This window comes from Castor canadensis, chromosome 7 (assembly GCF_047511655.1).
Source record: "Castor canadensis chromosome 7, mCasCan1.hap1v2, whole genome shotgun sequence".
In the NCBI taxonomy this organism is placed as follows: domain Eukaryota; kingdom Metazoa; phylum Chordata; class Mammalia; order Rodentia; family Castoridae; genus Castor; species Castor canadensis.
In genome coordinates this window covers 132318930-132341103 of record NC_133392.1, presented here as the reverse complement: position 1 = coordinate 132341103, position 22174 = coordinate 132318930, and the positions used below count along the sequence as shown (strand labels likewise).

At 49.4% G+C, this 22174-nt stretch overlaps 1 protein-coding gene across 3 annotated transcripts in view; it reads right to left on the bottom strand.

Annotated features, from left to right (window-relative positions):
- The window catches only part of Rims3 (regulating synaptic membrane exocytosis 3), a 39459-nt gene extending 20792 nt beyond the window's left edge, over positions 1-18667 (bottom strand). The window contains exons 1-2 of one of the 3 annotated variants that reach the window (XM_074080466.1): positions 18357-18666; positions 2021-2195 (exon numbers count right to left, since the gene is read on the bottom strand). The gene's annotated coding sequence lies outside the window, so the exon portion shown is untranslated. Of the gene's footprint in view, positions 1-2020; positions 2196-3858; positions 4010-18356 lie in introns of those variants that run through there. The other 2 variants (XM_074080467.1, XM_020171690.2) reach the window with 2 other exon arrangements.
- Positions 18668-22174: the final 3507 nt, after the last annotated feature.

Below are 22174 nucleotides of genomic sequence, written 5' to 3'. Positions count from 1 at the left end.
CTGATATTGTGACTTTGCCACAGTGTGAGGCTAATTTGCTCATTATACTACTTTTGTGAGGCACTTCATTATTTTGGCAGATGAGAAGACTGAGTGTCAAAGAAATAAAGGACTTGCCTATCCTTCTTAGCTAGGAAGCAGTAAGGCTTGAATTTGAACACAGTTCTCTTGATTCCACAAAGAGGCAGCAGCCCCTGTCCCTCAACCCAGAGCTCATCCAAAGGTAGGCACTTATTCTTCAAGCCCCATGATGAGAAAATCCTGTCTCTGGCCCAGCTTCCCTCAGCTATCAGGAGCATCTAAGTGGTGGAATCCCCCAGATCATAGCTGGAACAGCAAGTGCTTCCCTGGTAAGCCTCCAGGATGCTTGAGCATCACCCCAGGGGTGACAAGGAACAGGGGAAGGGACAGAATTCCTGACCCTGCCAACCTGGGAGCTCATGTTTCCTCATGAATAATGAAGGCTCTGACAAGCAGATGGCTTGACATCCATAGCTCTGCACTATACACAGCTACTTTCTCATCTTCAATCACCCAGGGACCATCCAGGGGACCTGGAGAACTGATGAATGCTTGGGGGAACCCAACCTGGAGAACTGATGAATGCTTGGGGGAACCCAGCCTTCTGGCCACTCCCCAAGGGAGCAGGAGGATCCAGACCCAAAGTACTAGACCCACAGTCCTAAGGCCTGAGCCTCTGGTGCAGGGGTCGTGGAAGGGCAGGCAGACTGAGAGGGTTAGAAATCAGGACATAAGATTAGAATATGAACAGATTCTTCATGTATACTTCTCTGGGCCTTGGCTTCCTCATCTGTGTGTTAAAAAAGAGGTCAGATTAGGTGCTCTGGAAAAGTCCTGCTGACAGGAGAGCTGAGTCTGTAAATGTGTACTGCAGGGAGAGCTCAAAACTGGGGCTTGAGCTCCTTCTCTGGCAGCCAGTCTAGCTCAGAAAGGGCAAGCCAGAGATAGAGACAAAGATGGCCACCTGGCCCCTCTAAGGAGGGAAGTGCACTGCATAGCACTTCCTGAGCCATCAGACAACAGCGATGGGAGTGGAGATGAGGGCAGAGTGGTAAGGGGCTGGCGGGACACAGAATACAGCATGTCATATACTGGTGGCTCTAAACCATTGCTGAATGAACTGCACCCTTTGCAGGAAAAGTCACTTTGACAATTCCCCTGCCTCTGAGCAGGACTGTCCCTTTTCCTGCCCAGTTTATGTACCTCAAGGGAACGTTCCTATGATCTCACTGGGCCACAGAGACCTCCCTCTAAAGTTCTCCGCACTAACTCCCACCCACTACTGTGGCAGCAAAGGAGCCGGGTCTCATTTATCATTCAGGAAGAAGGGGCTACTCCCCTCCCTCCTGCCCAAACTAAAGAGACATCTTCTAAGCTCCCTGGAAATAGGCCCAGTGTGTCCAACCTTCAGTTGCTATTTCTGCCTGGGGTTTCACTACGCTAAAGGCTCTCCAGCCTTGTCCTGAATCTGGATGACAGCAGGTTTCAGGCCCTGACAGGCTTCCTGGGCTCGTTGGCCCCTTTGACCATGTGTCTAGCCAGTTCATGAGGTTTTTTTGATAGTCAATGAGGCACCTGAAAGCCCAAGATGAACCCAGCCACCCACCCTTTCAACAGGAAAGACCAAGGAATTCATCACAGGGTGTTGGTCAGGCTGTTAGGGACTGAGGCTCCTACCACCTTTCCTTGCTCTCTATCTACAGCGGACATCCCTAGTCCATCTCTTTCCCATAGTCAGAATCCTCTCACCACAATGGTCCAGCTGATTAAGAACAAGCTCATGAGCTTAAAACAGACTCACCATCTCTATTCTGGCCTGAGCCTTTCATTTTGTAGAGCAGGAAATCAAGACCCCAAATGGGGAAGAGACACATCCAGGGTCATACAGAAAGTTGGTGGTAAAAACAGAGTTCCAACCCAAGTCTCCTCAATCCCAGGCCCAGACTGCCTGTCAGGTACTCCCTCCCCACCCTTCACTTGGAAGAAAACCCAAACTCACCGAACTGATGAATCTGAGCGTGGAGTTCTGCATCACAGGGGGCTGTGCCCCTCCCAACAGCACACCCCTAGGGCATTTACACAAGGCTTCACTTATGCTGAGACACCAATTTTCAGTAACCGAGGTGAAGGCAATCAGGGCAGGCTCCCAGGAGGAGATGATGTGATAATAGGGTCTGGAAGGGAAGATTTGAGCTCAGAGGAAGGGCTACTGAAGACATGTGTCCTCAAGGGCTTCTAGTAGCTTATGGAGTGAAAAGACAGATTTTGGATTTCTGTACTTTCTCCTTTGTAAAACTACAGTCTCCTAATCTGCCTTTAGGCACTTTAATGTCAACCTGCTGAAGCCCTGCAACTTCAAGATTTTTAGAGATGGAGATATAGCTCTGTGGCAGAGTGCCTGCCTAGCATATGTGAGGCTCTGGGTTTCATCCCCAGCACCACAAAAAACAAACAAAACACATGTGACAGACTCATCCAGGACCAAATGCTAAGGAGCTGTAGACCCAACCTCTGTCCTTTCTCTAACTAATGGGGTCTATGCATCCCCTAGTCATTCTGTGACATGCCCAACAGACAGGGTGGGGAAGCACTTCTGGCTTTACTCCCAGCCATGTGACTCCTGAGTGCGTCATTCGGCTTCTCTCACCCTGTTCTCTAAGGTGAGTCTGATGACCCTCCCAGATGGACTGGGAATCAAATGAGCCAATGAGAAGCAAGACAGCAGAGTGATAAAAAACATGTGCTCTGGAGGCAGAAAGACAAAGTGCAGAGCCTAGTTTTGCCACTCCCAAGCCAGAGATGGGGGGCTTCTATTATATCAGCACCCCCCCACCATCCTTTAAGAATGTTAGATAAAACATTACAAAGCAAGGACTGCTTGCTAGCTCAAGTGGTAGAGCACTTGCCTAGCAAGGGCTACTGCAAAAACAAAGCAAGGAATGCTATGTGCTCAACATCCAGTTAGGCAATTACCTGGTTATTACTAACAATGGCACCTAGTACTCAGTAAACGATTGTCCAGGTGCTAGTGTTAGTTTATATTCACCAGGTGCAACCTCTTCAAGGGAAGGCTCAGCATTAACACCCTGCACCGAAGCCCTGGGTGCCCAGAATAAGTGTGGGACCAGAGTCCTTGTGCCTTTCAGTTGCGGTAGGAGGTGACCCATGAAACTGTGCTACCCTCAGCTCCAGAGCCCTTGCTGGATGATAAGTCTGGCACTTGAGACTCCTACCCCAACCGTGATCCAGCACCGGTAATGCCCACCACACCACTCAGACCAATCTGAGCCCATGTTGGAGGCCAGTTCCTGCATCCACAGAAGGGGAGGGGGGCCCTTGGCTCTAGCCTTTCCTTTTCCCACTCAGGAAGAGGGGGGAGGGTCAGAGGGGTTGGTCTGTGACGGGGAGGAATGCTGGGTCAAGGAAGCTGGGGAGGCAGCCAGACTGGGAAGCATGCATACAACACCTCTTCCTGTGGCTGGGAAGACCTCTGTCTCCCCAGAACAGCTTACACACACCCACCCACCCACACACCACACACCACACACACCCACAAGGAAAGACATGGCATATGTGTGCTCTGTGATCACCAGAAAGATGATACCCACATAAAGACACAATCATATGTGCTCACAGATGTGTACACACTCCCCCACCAAGATACTCACCCACACAAAGGCACACAGAAGCAGCCACACAGACAGTCACAACCATTCAGATTCTGTGCACACACCTGCCCACACTCACACACAGCTCCCTGCCACCTTCCCCTGGACCCCTTCTTAGCCAGAGGGAGCCCTATCACTTCTGTGAGCAGGGAAGCAAGACAGGTCTTACCCCAAGCCTGGGCTCCCTGGTCTGAGGCATGCTCTGAGCAGGCACTTGCGTGAGCTTGAACGCAAATCCACTTCTACATGTTCTGGCCCCCATCCCTGCCAGACCGGACAAAGGATCTCATCGGTGAGGTTTGTGGTGAGGAGATGGGAAGGCTGGCAGGGAGCAGCTGCTGTCACCATGGCTACCAGCTGACCCACTTCTCCTCCACCCAGGCTGGCCCACTCAGCCCAGACGAGACTGTGATGGGCAGATTTGGGCAGGGTGGACCCTCTCCCAACACACACAGGAAAGGGGCAGCCCTCTGACGGTGGGTATGGTAGAGGATGGGCTGAGCCCCATCCTGTATAAAAAGGCAACAGACTCCAGATATCCCCTGAGGGGAGAACACTGATGACATGGGCCCTGCAAAACCTGGCTTCTTTCAGCATACAGGCCTGTGGCCTCAGGGAGCCACATGGGCCTTGGATACAGTGCTGGGGTGGAGTAGCCAGGCCCCACCCTATGTCCTCAGGCTTCAAGGACATAGCATGCCCAAGGATACAGCAGACCCAGAGCCAGAGGAACTCTGCCTCTTGTTCAGAACAAGGTTCCCGAAGGCTAGGTTTATCCTCTGCCCTCTGATGCTGCAGGACAGGCTGTGCCTCCTTCCTAGGACAGAACTGCAAAGTGCCTGTACCCAGCCAGGGGCTCCTGAGGACATAGCTCTGTGTCGTCCCTCAGAACCAGGAACTCAGAGGAACAACACAGTCTTCAGAGTGCTCCATCTTGGGAGGAGACAGCCTACCATAGCTCCCCATTTCTTTCAGAGTAAAGGAGCAGCCTTTTACCAAAACCCCAAGTCCATGTGAAACAGCCCTTGACTTTCTCATCTGGTCCCACCTCATTTGGGCCTCTTGCCTGAACTCTATATTCAGGCCACACCTGCTTCTTTTCATTCCTCAGAAGTGCCACTTTCTCTCCATCTACCTGGAGTGTTCTTCTTCAACCTGCCCCCACCTCCATGCTCCAAGGATTTGTCTATTCCTCCACCCTTGCCTAGCTAATTCCTACTCTTCACTGAGTCTTCATCTGAAGGTCATTTCCTAGGGCAGTCTTCCCAGGCAAAGTTGAACCCCAGTCATACTCTTCCAGTGGAGAACTCTATACTGTCCTTGCGGGGGATGGGTTGAATTGTGTTCCTCCCTACCAACAAAATGTTGAGGTGTAACCCCTATACCTAGGATGTGGCCTTGTTTGAAAATAGGGTCATGGCATATGTGATAAATTGAGGTCCTATTGGGATACATTTCCTCCCTAATCCAACTAGTGTCCTTATAGAAGATAGCCATGAAACAGAGATAAGGGGGAATACCATGTGATAATGAAGGCAGAGATTGGAGTGATGTGTCAACAAGCCAAGGAATGCCAAGCACTGCCAGCTGTCACCAGAAGCCAGGAAAGAGGCATGGAAGAGATTCTCCCTCACAGTCCTCAGAAGGAAATAACCCCCTGAAAACCTTGATTTTAGACTTCTAGCCTCTAGAACTGTAAGAGACTAAATTTCTGTTGCTTTGAGTCACTCCGTGTGTGGTATAGCAGCCTACGAAATGAACACACTGCTGTTCATAATTTGTTCAGGCCCTGTCTCCCATCCCCACCCCCTGGCTGTGAGCTGCTTAAAAATAGGAACCGAGTCGTCTTCTTTACCCCAAATCCCTGTACCTGACACAGGTCTGGCACACCTCGGGGCCCTGTCAGTAGATGATGAATGAATGAATGGCAACCAAAAGCATCAACAGTATTTACAGATGGATGGTGGAGTTGTGAGACATTCTTATTTTCTTTGTGTGACATATTGTGTTTTCTAAACCTACTACTTTAGAAACTGTATTAATGCTATAAAAAGGGGAAAACATCAATAAACATTGTTCTTTCCAAAATACACACTAAAGTAACAGACATTTCCACCAATGTGCATTTTGTGAACAGGGAAAAGTTCTGCTATGTGCTCGATAACTGCTGTTTATTGATTAATTGATTCCTCCTCATGTTGCTAGAGTACTTTCCGGAGTCTGATTTACAGAGCTTGAGCCCTGGGTTTAGGCAGGGTACACATTCTTTTTGGCCATCTCCACCATTCACCCCCTCCCATAACCTGTGAGATCTGATCAGAAGTGACACCTGTCATCTGATGGACTGCTAAACTTGGCACCTAAGAAGACCAATGAACATACTTTCCATTCCTTCTCCAACTTAATGTAGATACAAAAACATCTTGTTGAAATGCAAATTCTGACTCCATGGATCACAGGTGGAGCCTGAGATTCTGTATTTTACAAGTTCCCAGGTGATGCTTATGCTGCTGGTCCATGGACCACCCCCTATGCACTGAGAAGTAAAAATAAAACACTCTGCTTGTTCTGTATGAGGGCTGAATGCTTCAGGATAGGGGAGACCAGAGAAGGTATTATGAAGAAGCACACTGCAGAGCACCTCAAAGATAGGTGAGAGTAGGAGAGGCAGAAGCAGCTCTACAGGAAAGTAGTGGCAACTATGAGGAAGGTTCAGAGAGCAAACAGCAGGTTTAGAGGCTGGGGAATAGAGAAGCACAGTTAGAGCAGGAAGTGAGTACAACTGTGGAAGAGGGGGCTGGAACATGAGGTTGGGAGTGGCCAATGAAGGACTTGGAATGTGGATCTAAGAAATGAGCCTTTAATCCTGGAGGAGTGAAATCTGACAAGATTTAGGTGTAATGCTTTACAGAGATAAATCTGATACTGAGTGCAGAATCAGAAGAAAGCTGACAGCAGGCAGAGCAGGCAGAGCAGCCAGGTGGCTGCTTTATCCACACAGGCAGGGAGGGCTGCACTGCTGACCTGTATGTGTGAAGAGGAAAGGGTGGGCAGGAGTCAGGAGCCAGGCTGGGGGACTGCTGAGGGGTGGTGAAGAAACAAAATTGGGAAGAGGGAAAAAAGTGGAATTCAAGGTGATTTATAGGAAGATAGGGCTGTGAGGTACTATCAACGCAGCCTGAGGTCCCAGAGGACAAATCTGGCTTCAGGGGAAGATGAGTCTCCATTTTAGTCATGACAAGTCTGAGATAATACTGCAGCTTCAGCGTGGAGGCGTTGGGCAGGTAGTGGATCTGCTAAGCTCAGGAGAGTTATGAGTGGGCAGGAACTGAGTGTGCTCCCACAGGGAAAAGGTGGAGTGTCAGAAGGAACAGGAATGCCCAGAGGAGAGGACAGGGGAGGACAGGGTGAGAGGTAATACCCAGAGACAGCAGGAAAACAGAACCACAGGAGAGATAATTGGCAGTTCAAAGTAGAAGGAGATCTGAGAGGAGATGCCGTGAATATACAGATGGTCAACCTGGCAGCCTTACAACACCCTGGTGTGGAGACCAAGGAGAAGCCTTCCCCATGTAGGAAGAAGACCAGAGGACCAGGGAAGCCCAGACCTGAGAAGGAGCACAGCTTGAATGCAAAGCAGCATTTAGACTGGTAGAGAAGGGGCCTGGATATCCTGGGGGAGGGTCTGGACTGCAGCAGAACCCCAAGGGCCCTGGGGCTCCCAAGCACTTATTTTAGCTCAGTCCTAGCACAGGAAGAGCAATCCTCACCCCTTCCCCACATGCAAAGCACACCAACAGGGATACAGAACCCCCAGGGCTGAACACAGATGTAGGGAAATAAGTTGGTTTTTTTTTTTTTTTTTTCAGTATTGGGTATTGAAAACTCAGGACTTCTTGTATGCTTGCTAGGCAAGAGCACAACTACTTGAGCCATGCCCCAGTCTTATTTATTTATTTATTTATTCATAGGGTCTTAATAGATAGCCCATGAACTTGCTATGTAGCCCAGAACAACCTGGAGTTCAGGATCCTCCTGCCCCTGAGCCTTCTTAGTGCTGGGGTTACAGAGATAAACTACCATGCCCAGCTGGGGAATAGGTCTTTGGATCAAAGTCTTATTGCTAGAAAGCACTTAACTTATCACTTAACTGGGACCCTTTTAGACTGAGCAGAGACACTACTAACAATCACACCAGGACCACAGGAAAATATGTAAATTAGAACTACCCCAGGCAAAGTCAGCTACTTGGCCACACTAGCTCTGGGGGATACTGGATCACAAGAAGATACATATTTGATTCCTCCTCTCCCTCTCCCATAGGTAGGGTGGGGGAACTGACAGAAGGTACAAGCAAGCTACTCCTGAGAGCAGGGGCCCTGTTGAGGGTGTTGGTTGGTGGGGCAATCCCTCTGTCTCCCAGGCTGGCTCTTGCCTGAGCACTGACGCCCCTGCAGGGGCAGCCACGTGTCAGCACCAAGGACAGCGATCAGTGCATGCTCCCTGCCCGACCCGCCCCTGGCCAGGGCCGCCTGATAGGTCATCAATATTTCATAGGGGTAAGGGGCTCCGGTTACCAGCCCCGCGCCAAGCCGGAAGGCACCGCCATGCCTGCTGCTCACCCTGGGGACTCTCCACGGGAACCCAGCACAGCCGTGGCTGCCTGGGCACAGACTCCACCCCTCCCAGAGTGTGGTGAATCCAGCACCGTCTACAACCCCAACCCCTTCCAGGCATGCCATACACCTTCACTCAGCCACTCAGATACACCACAGAACCAGACATACACTGTACAAAGGCAACCACATACACAAAACAGCAAGCACACACCACACCCTGCACACAAGCCACTTAGGGCGCTCAGACAAGCAGCAGATATGCACACAAAGAAACACAACACATGCGTCACAGACACATATTATCTTGAGGTGCAGTGACCACAGACTCACATACACATCACAGACACAAGACCCCCTACCACACACACACAAATACACACTGCACAAAAACTCCCTCACAGAGAGCCTCAGACATGAAGTGTGGATGCAACTGCCATAGACACACTACACAAACACACACACACACACATAATATTCTTTCACAGAGACCCTCATTAATCATGGATACACAAACATACCTCCCCACTGCCCACACCTCCCACCCTTCTGGTACCCAGGTGCTACTCCCACTGTGAACGTGACTGGGCAGGAGGCAAACAGGGCTCCATCCCTCCTGCCTACTTTCTCTGTTCTAGTCCTGATCTTAGGCCCTGTGAAGAAATCTGATGTGTCCTCTGAGGCCTTCTGGGATCTGCTGCCTAATCCTCAGGGGCAAGCAGACAACAGCACAAAGAGGTGGGGGAAGGAAAAAAGGGACCTTTGAGAATCCAAAGCCTCTTGGCTTTGCTGTCCCTAGACCCCAAGATCTGGGGCGTGAAGCTCCAGGGGCTGCTTCACCCTCACCTGTGGCTCCCCATCCATTCCCTGGGACTCCAGGCCTCTGGAAAGCCTGGAGGAGGCTCACCACAGGACATCCCAAGTCCTAGCCTCAGAAGTGAAAGTACATCCTGTACCTATTCAGATGCCCCAGCTCCAACAGCCCCCTCTCAAGCAAGTTGTGGGAACTGTGGCACAAACTCTTCTGCCTGCAGGACAATCATGGAACGATTCCTCAAGAGAAACGCAAACCAGGGCTGAGGTTGTGGCTCAATGGCAGAGCACATGCCTAGCATACGCTGGGTTAGAGCCCCAGCACAAACAAAAGGAAGGAAGGAAGGAAGGGGGGAGGAAGGGAAGAAGGGAGGACGGGTGGGCACAAGGGGCCTGGAGGTATGGTTCAAGTAGTAAAGTGCCTGCCTAGCAAGCACAAAGTCCTGAGTTCAAACCCCAGTACTACAAAAAAAAAAAAAAGTCGCAAGGGGAGCAGAAGACACCCCCCCATTTGTCATGGAAGGGAGACAATTTCAAGACTAGTTAGACCAACAGTTTGCATCTCTAACACCCTATGCCACCTCCCAATTCTTCATTATCCATAGAATACTGTATATCACCACTTCAATGATTTTTACCAAATCTACACACATCTGTATTGCACATTATTTAGTTTCTTTAAATTGGCATTTTTAATTGCATCTATTTTAAATAGAAACTCTATGTTGCTTCTATAAAGAGAAAGCCAATATCACTTTGTTTTGGTGGTACTGGGGTTTAAGCTCAGGACTTTGTACCTGCGAAGCAGGCACTCTGCCACTTGAGCCACTCCTCCAGTCCATTTTACTCTGGTTATTTTGAAGATGGGTCTCAGAAACTATTTGCCTGAGTTGGCCTTGAATGACTATCTTCCTGATCTCAATCTCACAACTAGCTAGGATTACAGGTGAAAGCCATCAGTACCTGCCTCCAATATCACTTTTAATAGAGAGAAAATGACAATAAATACAGTATAAAAAAAGCTACATGGAGTAACCAATTTCAGCCTCTTCTGAGATCTGTGTTTAAAAAGGAGGGTAGAAGTATTGGGAAGTTGTGAAAGACACACTAGCATCTATACAAGGTTGTCTCTTTGAGACAACCTTGAGCTTGCTAAACTGAGATGTGGTAGCAGGTCCAAGAGCCCCTGAAAGTCATCTCGGGTCCTGCTGCAAATACCACTCCATGTTGTGGGAAGCTCATCCACCTTGCCATCTCTCGAAGGAACTGGGCACAGTGACCAGCTGCACCCTGTTGCCTCCACCCATTCTAGGAATAGCAATTTGTAGAAAGTGCTCATCTCTTTCCTATCTATAAACTGTCACCATAGCTCCCAACTAATATAAAACTCACAGCAGGAAATATCATCCCCATTTTTTGTATGTGTGTGGTACTTGGGCTTGAACTTGGGGCCTTCACCTTGAGCCACTCTATCAGCCCTTTTTTGTGATGGGTATTTTCAAGATAAGGTCTCACAAACTATTTGCTCAGGCTGGCTTCAAACAGCCATCCTCCTGATCTCTGCCTCCTGAGTAGCTAGGATTACAGGCAAGAGCCACCAGTGTCCGGTCTCATCACCATTTTTCAATAAGAAAAATAAAGCTCAGAAAGGTTAAGAGACTTATCTACAGTCACACAGCTACACAAGATAGATCTATGAGTAGGATACTTGACTCCCCTCAGATGCCTTTTCTACTTTACTTGAGTTGTCTGTCCTATAGTCAGGAGCCCTTGCTCTGGGCTGGTCCTGTGCTGGACAGTGGGGAAAGAGGGAAGATAGAAACCTGATATCTGCCAGTGAGATGCTCACAGTCCCAAAAAGCAAATAGGCAAGTGAGTAAGTAGCTGAGATTAAGAGCTTTTACTCTGGAATCACACTGTTGTGTGTAAACGCTGCCTCTCTGAACCTCAGTTTCCTTGTCTTTAAAATGGAGACAATAATAATACTCTTCTTAGAGGATAAAAGGATTACACAGAGTAATGCATGTGTACAGTGTCTGGCATAGAGTATGCATGCAAAGAAGGTTTATTACCAGGGAAGTACAAAAGAATCAATATAGAAAAAGAATGACTGAGCCGCAGGAGGTGGGATGGGCATGGTATGGTTCTTCATTGAGAAAAGGGAAAGAGTTAAGTCTTAGAGAAGGAAAAAGATTTGGTAGTGAAATGGTTCTGACTGCTCTCTCTGAGAGCAGATTTGGTAGTGAAAATGGTCCCTTCTCTCTCTCTCCCCATTCCAAAAAGAGGTGAGGAAATGTAGGGTCTCACTTTCCTCTCTCTCTGCTCAGGCTCTGAATCACATGAGACAGGTTCTGCAGGGCCTACCCTTGCCACTGTTACTCTAGGAAAACAGTCCTCTTTAGGTCACAATTCCAGGTCCAGGTCCCTTTTCTTCAGGTGCTGTTCACATGGAAGGCAGGGGCTCAGGTCACCTGCCTGTACCACCTGTAACTCTAAGGACCTCGGCAGATATATTTTGAATTACTTGTCCAGCTAAAAAAAAAGGCCCTCTTTCCTTGAGGAGGGCAGCAATAGCCATATTTACTTATCTCATTTTGTGAGTTTCCTAACAGGTTGCAGTTGATTGGCCCAGAGTGGGCAGCTGACCCTCTCAGAGCCAATCAGATCCTCTCCTGGCAGATCAACTCTGCCATGCACCAAGTTCTAGCTCTGAATGTGGCTGGAACTCAGGGTCACAAGGCCGAAACTATAGGTGGGTTGGTGCTGGAAAAGCAGAGAAGTCCAGTCTGTGAAGACAAAAAGGCAGACAGCCTGCGGAGTACAGAGAATGACTGATGCAAGTTCTCTTGGCATTCCATGTCTGATCTTTCTGAGGCTAACCCTTTTCCTTCTCCTTGGTTTCCAGGAATCACATATGTCCTTGTAATAAACCTTTCTTTATTACTGAAGCTGGTTCTAGTGGGTTTCTGTATGCAAGCAAAGACCTAATTAAGATAGGGAACTGGAGATACAATGATGAACAATCCTGGAAAAAAAAACCCAACCAGTGCCTGCAGTGAAGGAGCCCAGCCTAGCAGGAGACCGAGTAAGAGATCTAGGTTCTGCGCAGATGTGGCAGAGAGAGAGTAGCTTAACTGTCCAGAAGGGATGAAGAGTTCTACACAGGCTTCACAGCAACGGTGGTGGCTGAGCCCGTTTTAAAGAGTGAAGGACATTCTCCATGGAGCCAAGGAGGGACAGGGAGACTGTACAGAGGGAATAGCAAGTGTAGGTATACAGAGGCACAAAACAGCCTGGCGTGTTAGAGGAACTGCCAGGTGTTCAAAGTATGCTGTGGAAGCAAAGGAGATGGGGGTGGACAGGGAGATGGGCACAGATTATAAAGAGCTTTGAATATCATGGTAAGAAGCAGAGGCCTTTTCCTGTCAGCAATGGGGAGCTATTGAAGTATTTTAAGTAGCAGGGGGTGACAGGGTCAGTTCTATGTTTTGGAAAGATCGCTTTGGGGCTGTATGAAGAAAGGACTGGGAAAGGCACGCCTGGAGGCAGAGAGGCCATTTAGGATGCCGCACGATGGTTCTTCTGCTCTTTCATTAGCCGACTAATTCATTGTGTACCTGCTAAGTGTGGGGGCAAAGCAACATGGGATTCCTGAACCACAGAATGTATAGGCAAGCAAGAGAGACGATGGAAAAGCAATTTAAGTGTGTCAAGTGTCATGAAGAAGTGTAAGTTCCAATGGAGAAAAGCTGTTTAGTTCCTGGTTTTTAGGCTTCCCTGTGGGGTCTATGTGAAGGATAAATAGGAGTTACCAGGGACCCAGGAGGGGGTATACATTCCAGCATTGGGAACAATATGTGTGAAAGTCTTACAACTGAGGGACAGGAGGAATGGTAGAAGGCAATGCAAAAAGGTAGGCAAGGACCAGATCATACAAGGCCTTGGAGTCTGCGTCAGTGAGACTGGATTTTATTCTAAGAAGTCCTGGAAGTCTTAAGCAGGGAAATGACACAATCAAACATTTATCTTTAGAAGATCGCTCTGACTACAGTGTGAAAAATGAAACCAAGTGGGGCAAGAGCAGAAGTGTAAGGAGCCCAGGTAGAAGGCTGTCTCCTATGTCCAGGTGAGAAATAGTGGAGGTCTGGAAGGGGTTGTGGGCAGGAAGAGGGTTCACTAACTGGACAAAGTATGTAGGAGAACTAACAAGACTTGTTAGGCTTGGCTGTGGGATGTGGGGGCGAGGAGAGGGAGGCGTCCAGAAGAATTTCCAGCTTCCAGCTTGAGCAAGTGGGTGGGTGATGGTGATAGAGATGTGCTGGAGACCCTGGAAGCAGAGCAGGTGTGAGTGGGTGGAGCTGGGGACCTAGGTTTGGATCTGATGCTGATTGTGTCCAGAAAGCAGTTAGACTTACAGACCCTGAACCCAGATGAGATCATTAAAGTCAGGGTGGTAAATAAGATGACCTGAGGGATGGAGAAGGAGGCAGCAATACTCTGAGAAGAGGGCTTGGGACAGCTCTGAGGACCTATGGAAGCAGCAAGACCTGGGGGCAAAGTGACCAAGGGCTCTGAGCTTGGAAAATCAGAACCATGAAATCCAAAGGTTACCTTCTCTCAGATCCTGGAAGTGTCTGACTTTGGGTCCCCTTCTCCTGGCTAAGAAGTCTACCCTCAGCACAAACACTTATCAGCTGGATGCACCCTCCTTTCCCCTCTGCACCTTCTTTCCCTTGGGAAAAGCCACGTTCTTTTTTAGGAACTTAAAAGAACTTAAGGCAGGAAGCCCCTCCTTGTAGGTGAAGACTTCTCTGGTCCAGGTCTGCTCTCTGCCACTGGACAGTCTGGCTGTGAATTCCAGTTCTGTCACTTATTAACTGTGTGACTTCAGCCAAATAACCTCAGTTTCCTTATCTATACCACAGCCAATATTGTATCCACCTCATAGGGCTGCTTGAAAAAGAGCATGAATACAATGTAAGCCTATTTGGAACTGTCACAATGAAATGAATATATCCTAATAAAAGTGAAAAAAAAAAAAAAGAAAGAAAATGAGCATGCAAAGCACTTAGTAAAGAACCAGCATACAGTAAGCACTAAATAAGTGTTAGTACAATTGACATCCCATCCACCTTAGGGCTGTTATTCAGACCCTCCACCTTTTATGCCCTCCATTTGGGAACTATTTGCAGATCTGTATCTCTCCCTACCTCTCCCACCTCTCCCTGATTGGTGGGCTATATAACAGACAGGGCCCAGTGCTAAGTGAAAATGCAGGACCCTTTGTTATAAAACTATTAAGAGTTTCAGGATGGTGACAGTAGAAAATTAAACCAAGTCTGGGATCATTCTAAGTGCAGGGCCCCGTGTGGCCATAGACTCTTACCCCACCCTCAGGCATCCCTGGGTCTGGTCCCGGGTAGGTGCCACCCCCATGCAATAGAGTAAAAATGCCAACTGACATGGATATAGGGCTTTATGATTTCCATCTAGAATTTCACTTCTTACTTCCCATAGAGAGATTAACATCAGCCCCATTTTATAGTTGAGGGCATTAAAGTTTAGAGTCGCGTGCCTTCCTCATGAACTAGAGAGCTGGGATGTAGACAGGCCAGCTTGTGCCAAAACCCTGCCTCTTGCCCTCGGCTCCCCTGGGAGGTTGGGAAAACCTGGCCCCAAGGGTTGAACTTCATCAACAAGGCTGAAATGCAGCTCAGCCCAGAGCGAGAGAGCTGGAGGGACTAGGAATGGCCTCCTCCCTCTTGGAGCAAGCCACATAAACAAGTACTCCCTGGGCACCAACACTGGTGCTGCACAGAGGAGAGGTAGGAGAAGGCAAAAGGTCACTCACAAGTGGCCTCTGTCTGCAGGCCACAGACACCAGTCCATACCCTCTGCAAATCTGGCCTTGCTCCTTGGATCCTTTTGGGCTCACAATGGGCTCAGGATAAATTCCCAAGTATCTAGTATCCTGCTGACCCAGTGTGTCTAGCCTGGCTTTCCCTAGGCTTGCCTACACACTCCTTCCCCAGCATACCAGGCCTGTTCTCACTACCAACAGGGCCCTAAACACATTCTTCCCTCCTTCGTCCCTCTTCCTCCTCCTCCTCCTTCTTGCAGTGCTGGGAGTTGAACCCAGGGCCTTGAGCATGTTAGGCAAGTGCTTTACCACCTGAACTGTGCTCCCTGCACATCCCTGCTTCTTTGCCTCCTCAAGTCCTTTGGCATCCTTCATGCCTTAACTGTCACCTTCTCTAGAAGCCCTTCACAGACCCAAGAGGATGACAGATAGCTTTCAGAACTTCCCTGAGCCCCTTCTTTCAACTTCTGTCACATGTGTAACTACCTTCTCTGGGTCATGACCCTGCTAGAATGTCAGCTCCATGAGGGCAGGGGCAACCTGGTTCATAGAGCTTGGCACATCAGCAGTACTGGTGGGCTGGTGCACCCTCCTGAGACAGAGGCAGAATGGCCCTGTACTCTTTCTCTCTTCCCGTCACTCCTTCTTGGCTCTTCCTTTCTTGTCCAGGTGTCTTGAGCTCAAGGTGTGAAGAGCCCAAACTTGCAAAGTATACCTTCCACTGCCAGCCCTGGGCTATGTACTCTACGTCTGATCCCCTAATCACCTTCTACATTTGATCCCCTAATCACCTTCCAGGTGGGGTGGACCAGTACGGGTGAAATTATTCTTGTTTTCCAGAGGAGACTGAGGCTGGAGAGCTGAGGCCACAGCCTAAACTAGTGATAGGTTGGAAGTGGAGGATTTGAACCCAGATCTGTCTGATGCCCAAGTCCCTAGTCTCTTCTCTGCCTGAGACCAACCATACATTCCTGTGACTCACCATTCCCAGCCAGTCACCTCTGCCCAGAGAGCAGTTGTTTCTAACCCATGCCCTCGGTCCATACACCCCAGCCCACTGAGCTCTTCTGTCAGGTCAACAATCTACCAGTGTGGGAGACAGCCCCACTGAGGTATGAGGCTAGTGTCAAAGTCATACTTTTCCTGGTAAAATGCCAGTGTGCAAGAAACACCCCAGGTCAGTCAAATATGAAAGGGGGAGTCACTTCCACTGTCAGAAAAACGCTAGTGCAGAAGGTGCACCCTGCACCCCAAGTCAGCAAAATGCTAACAAGAGAGACGTTGCTACAGTCAGCAAAAGGCCAGAGTGAGAGACACTACCCTACACATACATACTCCCCCCCAACGCCTGAGCTCATGACATGGGTGGGGTGCACAGAGAGTCCTCCAAGGTGGAGCTGCTGGGGTAGGAGAGGGCCCTGGGGCTGCTGTTGCCTGGGGGAGAAGCCTGTGGCTGGGGAGTGGGGCAGACTCAGGTGAGAGTTCTCACATGGCACTAATGAAATCAACCACCAGCCTCCCCCCACCCCTCCTCCCCAGAGACCCTCCAGGCTCCAGCTGATGCAATGCCCAAGCCAGGTAATTGTTTTCTTCACTCCTTAAAGGGCCTGCTGCTATTGCAGCTATAGACCTCACCCACACCCCACAGACCCCGCAGAGCTCAGCACCTGGGTAGAGAGAGGAGAAGCCCAGAGAGTAGAAGCTTCAGGCCTGGGCTCCACAAAGCAAAATACAATTGGTGTCCAGAGACCAGAAGTGTCAGAGAGCAAGAAGGGTTAAGACAGTGACACAGACCACATGCCCCAAGGGAAAGGACCATGTTCTCTGCTGGGTCCTGAGCTCTTGGCTCCAGCACTCCTGTCCCAGAGAGTACTTGGCACAGGGTAGCTTGTATAGTTCAGCAGTTATCTACTGAGTTCTCCGGAGAGTTAGGTGCTGACTAAGCTGCTCAAACCCATCATTTCATTTACTCCTCCTAGTGGGTAGGGTCTGTTTTACTGAGAGGCTCAGAGAGGGGAAGTGATTTCCTTAGTATCACACAGCCAGAAAGCAGCAGGACCTGGACTTGAAGTCAAGTTTATTAGACTCTGGGCTTGATGCAAAGGGTAGGATAAGTGTAGAACCCCAGGAAGTTCCTAAGCTAGGCAGCTGCACACAGAGGGCAGGGAAAGGGTCTGTGGACCCTAAGCAAACTCCACCTGGTGCTTGGTTTAAGCACAAGTTGCATGGGCCCCCTTCCCAGTCAGAGATTAGGCTATTCACATGCCACTAAGGTCAATTGGCAGCTGCATAATTACAGACTAATTGGTGGCTGGCAACAACAATGGTGGGGGGGAGATGGTTTTTAACCCCTTGGTCCAGGCCCAACCCAGAATGACCCTTCTCTTACCATTCAGATCCCAAACTCAAGGACCTCAGCCTTAGAAGTCATCATGGGTATAGGACAGGACCAAAGGGTAAAGGATCAGCTTTCCTCCTCACTCCCAGACAACACCTTTGAGGCTAGAGTTGGACTTGAATTCCCAGACTTCCAAGCCCTGAGGGCCACATTCAAACAGCCCCAGGTAGCACTGCCAGCCAGGGCCTCTTGTTCTCTGGCCTTAGGTACGGCATTGCCCAATTCACCCCAGGACCACAGGAGTTATGGACAATCCTGAGTTTCCAGACCCAGGACACTGGGAAGAGACCCAGTCCTCAGGGTTGGGTTGTTAGAGAAGATGATGGGGGTGTGGTAGTTCAGGCAGCCAGGAGGCTAGCCAGGAATATCCTCCCCCAAAACAAGAGGATGCCCAAGTTGCCCATGAAGTGTCTTGCCAAGCCTCCCTGATCCATGGGGGACCCCACCATGGTACTGACCAACTCTTTCTCAGCCTCCCAGAAGCCCCCTCTTCCCATCTAAGGCTGGAGTGAGCACCATCCCTTTCTTTTCATAGGGTGGAGGGGGGTGGTTTCCTCTGGGCACCACAATGGTGTCACGTTGGGAGGAAAAAGTGGCCACTTCTCAACCAGGGCACAGGCAGCAGGGAGAAAGGCAGGCTGCCTTCCAGCTCCCTTTCCAGGAGGGATTTTAAGCACTTTCCAAAAATGCCATGCGAGGCAATGCTGTTGAAGACCAGGGCCCCAGTCGCTTTGAGCGTCAGCAAAGAACTCAAGACTCTGGGGCCCCTACCCTATTTTCTAGGCTTCCCAAGCATCCCATGTCCCCATCTCATATTTAGCCCCCGCCCCAGAGCCATCCCTTGTCCCCAGCTCTGAGACCTGGCACACTTAAATCCCTACGTTGCTCTTCCCGGCCGGAACCCCCTTCCTCGGAGGTCCCCCAGACCGCAGCTCCCCTCCCCACGCCCACTCCCAGGCGAGCAAGGCCTACAGACTTACCCGGAGGTGGCCGGGGGCGTAGACGGGGCGAGGGGCTCCTCAGGCCGAGGCTGCTACGCAAGGCGGGGCAGGTGCTGCCCCGGGACCCCGCCCCGCGGACCCGGCGGTAGGCGCGGCCCGGCCCCAGGCGGGCACGGACTCGGAGAAGGTAGGGACGCGGGGCGGGGAGGGGCGGCGACAGAGACTCACGGGGGCATCGCCCGCCACCGGGCAGGGCAGCTCCGCTCCGCCCGCCTGCGCTGCCTGCTCCGCAGCCGCCACCGTTTCTTGGTCACCGCCGGGTGCAAAGCCAGAGCCCCGGCTGGCGGGAGGCGAGGAGGGAGGCGGGGCCTTTGGGGGCGGGGCCTCTGGTGGACGGGAGGGGCTAGGGACGGGGGCGGACCAAAGGGCGGAGCCTATGTGGTGGGCGGGGCCTAGGGAAACCGGATAATCTGAGTTTGCCTTATTGGGGGCAACCTAGGTGCATGAGGCCTGGAAGAGGTAGGCCTCTAAAGAACAGGGTCTGGGGAAACCTCAATCCTCTCTCTGTCTGTAGGATGTTCCTGCCTTCTGCCCGATCACTCCTCTTGAGCACCACCATCCGTGCCATCTGTTCGTTCTCATCCTTCCTTGTCTTTGAGGCACATCCCAGGACTTCACTGGCATCGCTATGCCCCTGCTCTATCCTAGACCAGATCCAGAAACGTTAAACGGTAGAGCAGGGGAAACGACTTTCCTACAAGTCCATTTTACAGATGAAAAAACCAGAAGTTCAAAGAGGAGAAAAGACTTTCCCAAGTGCCTGGTGTGAAGAAAGACTTTACAATGTCCCTTTCAGACAGAAGGTAAGAAAGTAGAGTATCCTACCCTGTGACATAAGGTAACTCCTCCAAGGCAGTATTTTTCAACCTGGGCTCGTTTTGACCCTCCCCCCCCCATCCCCAGGGGACATTTCACACTGTCTAGAGACATTTTGGTTTTCACTACCTGGGGAGTTGCTACCGCATCCAGTAAGAAGAGACCCTGGATGTTGATCAGGCCAGTCTCTCACCAAAGAATTATCAGGCCCAAAATGTCAATGGGCCTGAGATTGAGAAACCCTGTTCTAGGGCCTGGCAGCTGCCTAAGTGAACTCCAAGTGGACTCCCTAGTTAGGTCTGTCAGCAGCTTGGTACTTAAGGATACTATATAATGTCCCTCCTAATCACCCCCAACACCAAGCATCATGTCTGCTCCTGACTTGCTATGTCTTTTGCCTAGGACTGGTCAATTCCAGTGTTGGGCTCCAGTGTTCTGAATTTCACTCATTCCTGGAGGAACAGTATCATTAATATTTGCTAAAGGCAGGTAAAACAAGTAGTCTCCCTGGAGAGGATCCAAATTAAAATGTGAATAGGGAATGGGAAGGTGGGAAGAAGGAGGGAAATGATTGGGATTAAAGGACCTCCTGGGATAGCTAGCTATTTCTTCCACACACCCCTCATCCTATCTCATCCCTTTCACCAGAGTAAACTGAGGCCCAACAATGTGGAGGCCCAACAATAGTCAGAGAGGAAGCTGGGACTCATTATTTTATTTACCTATTAATTAAAATAGTGTTGTCATCTAATCTGCACAGTCCTAGGCCTAGAATAGAGCCTATGTGGTACAAGGCTTGCTGGAGCAGCCAGAGGAGTTAGGTCAGGGGGGGACAAGATGAGGACCAGAGAGTCCTCTGCAACAAGGGTAGAAGCCATGGATGGGGAAAGCAGAGCCTGTGAGAATTGACAGTAAAGAGGGGACTCAGGCTTCCTCTGTGTTCTTTCCTTGCCCCTATCAACAAAAACAAGAAAACTAGGCGCTCCCTTTAGTATCACTGCTTTGCACATGGGACAAAAACTTCAGATTTCACTCTGGAGAAATGTGCACATGTCTTGTGTAATTTCAGGAACTCCAAAACTTCATTTTGCTTTCCGGAAGGATTAGATAACTAGGGGATTGATTCTTCAGTGCAGTAGAAGAATAAGTATTCAGAAGTTTAAAAAATAGAAAAAAGTAATGAAAAGGGGTTTACCTTATTTAACATTAAATCATGAAGTCAATGTAGTTAAAGCACTACAGTACTGAAGCAGGACTGGATAGATCAGTGGAACAAAATGGACTACAGAAATGGACAAGGCAAACTATGCCTATTATACATTAGGAGAGAGGAGCTTGAAGCCTCCAAACATAAAGTACTTACCCTGATTTGGTCAGTACATATTGTACACATGTATTGAAACACCACACTGTATTGCAGAAGTAAATACAATTATTACGTGGTAATCAAAAAAATGTAAAAATGTTGAAGGAGAGGGAACTGTTAACTACTTTGATTGATCATCACACACTGTATACATGTATTGGATTAAGACACTGTATGCCATAAATTTGTACAATCAGTCAATAAAAGAAATGGACTTGGCCACCCGTGGGAACTCAATGTATGGTGAAGATAACACTTCAGGTAGATGATAATTTGGAGAAATGGAAGGCAGCCACGTCCTTACCTACACCAAAATAAAGTCCGGGTGGAACACGTGTTTAAATAATAACAATGTAGTGTACAAGAAGAAAATAGGAGTGAACATCTCAATAATCCCGAAGATGGGACTTTCTAGCCTTGATGAAACCTAGAAACTATAATGGAAAACATCCAGAAGTTTGACTATAAAAACTTCCATACCGAAAAATGATTATAATCAAGTTAGAAAGACACTTGGGGGGAGGGGTGGGGAGATAAATCTCTGTTGCACCCCATTCCGCCCCCTCTAATCCCCCAGCCCCTCTCTTAAACAGAGAAGGGGATGAGGAGGAGGGACTGCCCGGGCTGTGAGAGTACAGACATTGTACATCACGGAGGCTCCTCCCACGGCGTCCTGGCCAGCGACCACCTGTTCAAGGACCGGGAAGCCCCGGAAACCCCAGCCTTGCCAGCTGGTTCCTCAGCAGGTGACTTAGCACGGCGGAGCCTGTCTGCCCGCCAGCTGCTCACCACTTCCCTCGCGTGGTCATCCTGGGAAATGCAAACTCGGCTGGTTCCCTCATGACGTTAGAGAATTTTTTTCTTTAAATAACAGCTACTCTTTTTTGAGGGCTCTATGTTCTAGGTATTGTGCTAAACGCTCAACATAGAGTATTAATTTGACCCTCAAAATACCATATTATTATCTCCATTTGACAGATAGGGAAACCAAGGCTTGAGAGGAGAATTACTTGTAGGACCTCTCAGTAGTGACACCAGGATTTCATGTCCCATTCCTAATCTTAGCCAACTCCCTGGGGGAAATTCAACAAAACAAGATTTTTTTTTTTTTAAATAGGGTTTCACTCTGCCTTCCAAGTGCTGGGATTAATTACAGGCATGCATTACCACACTTGGCCACAAAACAAACTTCTTTGGAGGTTTACCTTGCTCCAGGCTTTGTACCAGGTGCCAGGAATTAAGACCCAAGGAAAGGGCTGGTGGAGTGGTGCAAATGGTAGAGAACCTGCCTAGCAAGCATGAGGCCCTGAGTTCAAACCGAGTACCACCAAAAAGCAAAACAAAAGACCTGAGGAAAAGAGTCACTAAGGAGATAGGCAGAGAATTTCTGATGCAGTGAATCCTGGAGACTCCAAGAAGGAGTGGGGGAGCAGCGAGGGATCCTAGGGAAGATGTACTTGAAGGGGAGTTTTATGGGGTAGGGGTGGGATGGGAAGGAGAGGAAGAGTAGCTCTTGGGGAGGAGCAGTGGTCTCTGAGTCCCAAGTTTAAGGGGAGGTTGGAGAAAAAGCTGGATAAACTACACCAGGACCAAACTGGAATTTGTAGGGTGTAAG